This window comes from Carcharodon carcharias, chromosome 5 (genome assembly GCF_017639515.1).
Source record: "Carcharodon carcharias isolate sCarCar2 chromosome 5, sCarCar2.pri, whole genome shotgun sequence".
In the NCBI taxonomy this organism is placed as follows: Eukaryota; Metazoa; Chordata; class Chondrichthyes; order Lamniformes; family Lamnidae; genus Carcharodon; species Carcharodon carcharias.
Genome location: NC_054471.1, coordinates 167,674,033 through 167,679,073, shown reverse-complemented (window position 1 = coordinate 167,679,073; position 5,041 = coordinate 167,674,033). Strand labels below are relative to the sequence as shown.

Below are 5,041 nucleotides of genomic sequence, written 5' to 3'. Positions count from 1 at the left end.
GAGCGCAGGGCCTAGGCAACTGAAACCAATGCTTCCTCCATTAAAGCATGATTAAAACTGGGGATGTTCAAGAGGCAGAATTGAAGGATTGCAGAGATCTTGAAGGCTTGTAGGACTGATGGAGATGACAAAGCTATGGAGGGGCAAGGCCACGGAGAGATTTGAACGCAAATATTAGAATTTTAAATTTGTTCTGAGAACGAGAATGTAGATTAATAAGCACATGAGTGATTGGTGAATGGGACCTGGTGTGAGTTAGGACATGAACATGCTTACACCACCAGTTTTGGGTGGAAGGTGGGATGCTGGCTGTGAGGGCATCGGAATAGTCAAGTGTGGAGAGAACAAAGGCATGGATGAGGATTTCAGCAACAGCTGTTGGGTCATGTTACAAAGATGGAAGTAAGTAGTCTTGACGATGAGTGGATATGTGTTTGGGAGCATCAAATAAATCACCATGGCTGCAAAAATCTTGGTTCAGCCTCAGACAGTTTCCAGGTAAAAGGATGGAGTTGGTAGCCAGGAAACGGACTTTGGAGAGGGGTCCAAAGACAATGGCTTCAGTCTTCCCAAATTCAGCTGGAGGAAATTTTTGCTCATCCAATACTGGACGTCGGACAAGCTTACATTGATTTTAATAGGTTGGAAATTCTAACCTTTCATGGCCAGAATTTTTAGGGTGGCAGGTTCACATCCCTGCTGACTCTGAAAGCTCCGCTGCCTTTTTATGCTCTAACAAGAGTTGATTGGCAGTAGGTGGGACTTCTGCCCCTCACTCAGGAGGAAGCCCCACTTGGAGTCAGATTGACCGGCAGCTCTCCAGTCCCTCCAGGAACAGTGCTGAAGTGGCCAGAAGAGGCATTGCAAGAAGCTTTCTGAACCTAAGTCCAGGGAACTGGAGAAAAAGCTGAGTGTCAGGGGTCCAGGTAAGGAGGGGAGGGAAGGCCTTTGGGGGAAAGGGGCGGGGAGGGGGGGGGGGGTTCGCCAGGGGTGATTGGTGTCTCGGGGGAGGAGGGAGGTCTGCAGGTCACCGGGCCTTAAGGGGAGGGCGCTTCTGATGGAGGCGGACCCTCCCCATTCCTGCCCGAGATTGAACTCCATTTCCGACCATCTCCCCCCACCCCACACCCTGCGCTGTCATCCACCCACCAGCCTAAAATGTGAAGCTGGGCAGAAAACGGCCCGTAAGTGGCCTACTTAAGGGCCATAATTGGGGCTCTGCCTGCCCCAGCGTAAAATTGCTCTGAGGTCGAGGCAGGCGGGATCCCGGTGGGAATCCCAACTGTGCAACTTCACAATCCACACCCAACCTCAGAACCGGTCAGGGGCGAGCGTAAAATCCTGACCTCATGATCTACCACGTTACAGTTGAAACTACAAATTTTTGGCTTAATATATGAGTTAATTTATCTTACTTAAATGTTTCAATGTTAGCAACAAACCAATTCCTATGCTATTACCAATTGGGCATGACTCTTGTTATCTGCTTTTGAAAACCTTTTTGAAAATGATTAATCTGTACTGTAACTTACGCTCCTTTAAAAAAATCAAAGTAAAACAAGTAAATTGCAGAGCCCACAATTATGGGGACTAATTTTGTTTCTGGCAAAAGTACGCATGCCAAATAATATTGTTACACCCCATGCATGTTGGAAGAATGTTGTTGCAATGTAGCCTGAAACTCTGGGCATAATAGAAGGGCTCAGTAATATAGCTAAGGGGGCACTTCACTTATAAAAAAGTAAGCCTAATCAGATTTTTGGGATATGATCACAATTTTGAAAATGCACAGCAGAACAGCAGAAATAAACACCCAGGTCTGTCTTACATAATAAGCCACTACATTCCAAAAGCAATTCAGTTGAGCTGTTCCAAGATAAATTTGACAATAACTTTAATGGCCAAAAAATTGTAGGCTGGGGGTTAGTGATATGTCCCTCTGGCGCATGTCAAGGAGCAGCACATTAGAAATCTTATTTCTGGTTTTCTACTACTTTTATGTTTCATACCAATTCTGTAGTTCTGCTTATAGCTTGTGCACAGGCAGTTGTTTAAAAGGAACAATAGTAACTTTCATTTTCTGATTGGCAGATCTTCCTTGCTTTCGACAATGCAAAAAAAAAAGCATTGATGACCTGCAAGCGAGGGCTGAATACTCAGTCTGCTCGTGACCAGAAGACGTGGCAGCCAGCACGGCTTGGCATTTGCATTTGTTCCTGTGGCACTGCTGCCTTTGACAGAAAGCTGGCAAATGAACGCCTGAGGTCGCTTTTCACTCGTCCATTAGCAAGAGTGCCAATTCACTTATAGTGCAACTGTCAGATAAATGAGCTTGCTGCTGTCTCTGGAGATACCGAGACCTGCTTGTATTAAGTGGCATTTGCTAGTGCCTCTGGAAATGGTGGCGGTCCTTTACAAGTTTAAATGCTATTTATCAAGACAGTGGCTGCTTGAATACTTAGTCCGTTTTTGACTTACTGGGCTGTAAAGACTTCCTGGCTCAGGGGAATATCCAGCAGCCAGGAACAAATCCAGATACAGTTGTTTTTCTCTTGCTGTGGTGCTGTGGAATAGGCAACATGTCAGCCTCTGCCTCTATCACAGAATCATTTCTCCAGGCAACTCTGTAACAAGACTGTCACCAAGGTGAATGCTGATTCAGTTGAAAAATTGAAGAACAAAATGAAAGAGATGTGGTTCAGCAGAGTATAATACGTGAACCTCTACCATGAAAATAGGAAAGGTTGGAAATGTTCAGTGCAAGCCCTGAAAACCAGAGCAAGCTTTTTGCTAATTTACCAATTCCAGGAGGTATTTGGGGAGGGTGTCAGTAGGAGGGTCGAAGTTATGTCCAAAGCATGAGCTTTAAAATATGGGGATTTAAATACTGAGATTTAGTGTGTCCAGCCATAATGTGTATCTGCTGGATTTAAATACTTGAGTGTGCCCATTCCCTTTAGTAATTGCAGGCAGTTATTTTTAAGAAGAAAATACAAGGTATTTCATTAATATCTTAAGCAAATCATTGGTGTCATTGTTGACTTGTATACGTACACTTTTCTAGACGCCAGGCACTGCATAAAGTTATGAATTGCACTTATTGAATAATTGTGCACATGTATTTAATTGCCCGCTGTTCTGCTGCTGTAAACACCCTCCTGTTGAGTGAGCAAATGGATTATTTTCCTCTTCCTTGCAAGAAAGCTATTAACTCTTTTTTTCCTTTTAGGTTTTAATAGCCAAGGATCAAAGGAGAGACCAGGCCAAAATAGTTCCTACACTTGACTTAATGAAACAGAAATTAAATAGCAAAAATGACAGAAAATTGGTCAATTATGACAAACGTGTAGTAGCACTCCTTTCACACGTCTCAAGTAGTTAAACTAACACTTAACAGAGCTGACTGATGAAAAGTTTATTATTCCAGCTGTACTGTATGCAAAACTTTCAGTTAATGATTTCAGAGAAATGTAGAAAATGCCAAGATATCCACAAAGTTCAGTCTTCCCTAAAAAGAAGTCCTACCTATAAATGTGATTATGTGTTCTCCAAGTCGAAATATATGCTTTTCCTCAGACAGCTTTTTTCCATATACTGTGCTAATCAATCACACAAAACTCTATGGACATAACATTGCAATTATAATTGTTTAATCATTTGAAATTGACAGCAGTAATTGCCATTAGTTTACCATTAAATGATTAATGATCTTACTTAAGCAGCAAGGGCCAGCAATACCTTACAGTAATTTTCATGCACTCTTATAATAATAACATTTAAGAGACACTCTAGACAGAATGTTAGTGATGCAGGGTTCGACAATTCATAACTCTTCCCAGAGGACTTGTCAGAATGCATACAAGTATGTTTAAATAAAATATCATAGACTTCTTTAATGAAAGGGGAAAAGACTTTAATTATGCCAAAAAAAGAAAGAAAGCAGAGGGGGTAATCAATTTATTTTCAGTTGTCAGTGCTTGATAAAACAGTGTTTAGGTGAATTAAGCATGTTTTAATCAAAACATGTTTTAATTACAAAGACATTGGCAGTGTCAGCTTGGCTTAATTGGTAGTGCTCTTCAATCTGAAGTCAGAAAGTTGTGGGTTAAATCCTGCTTCAGCTCTTGAGTTTATAATTTAGCTTTATATGTTCAACCAGAGTTGAACAGTTGGTTGAGCTGGGCATTATAAAGATTTCATGGCACTATGCAAAGAAGAGAAGGAAGTTCTAATTATGTCCTGGCAATTGTTCCTCCCTCCATAAGAAACAAACATTCACCTCTTGCTGTTGTGGAGTCTTGCTGTGTATAAAGTGGCAACCACATCTGTCTACACTTTTTTGCCAAGGATCACTCATCTTAAAGCAATCATTGTATGTGAAGATGTGAAGCGCTTAAGATGTTTTTAAGGCAATTGATGGGCACTATATAAGTACAAAACTATTTTTCAGTTTTGGATTATCAAATTGCCCATTGAAACACAAGCCACCCATCACACCACCCTGGCCCCTGCCACCGCACCCCACCCACAGCGCCCCCCCCCCCCCCCCCCCACCACCACCCCCCCACCTCCCCACTGACAACCCTCAGCAAGGGTGCTGAGTAAAGTTTGTTCATATCAGAGTGTAATGGCAATTAGCCAACAATATTATAAAATCTATGTGATATGTCCTGCCCTAAGAAATTACAGCAGTAACTGGATAGTATGATTTTTGGGGCAGGTTAGGTCAATTGCATAGTGTTTTCAGTTCTGTACTTCCCCACGCTGCTTTGGGGGTTTTACAGTCAGTGTGCGGGGGCGGGCCCAACATGCCGGAGCGTAAAGTGACATGTGATGACGTTGGGCATGCGTCCTGATGATGTCATCGTGCTGTCTCACGATGTTTCACTCGGCGGGTGCGCCGGAGTTGGCTGCGCGCCCGTCGATAATTGAAAGGCCTGTTAAGGCCATTAACGAAAAATTAATTTTAAGTTTACGCTGCCCGTCCAACCTAACGGCTGGCGGGGCAGGCGAAAAGACCAAGCGGTCTTTACATTTTTTA

The 5,041-nt window shown here is 42.8% G+C and overlaps 1 long non-coding RNA gene across 1 annotated transcript; it reads left to right on the top strand.

Annotated features, from left to right (window-relative positions):
* Positions 1 to 861: 861 nt before the first annotated feature.
* Positions 862 to 3,713, top strand: LOC121278238. Its single transcript, XR_005943081.1, has 2 exons — positions 862 to 926; positions 2,092 to 3,713. It is a non-coding gene; the product is annotated as an uncharacterized LOC121278238 (long non-coding RNA).
* Positions 3,714 to 5,041: the final 1,328 nt, after the last annotated feature.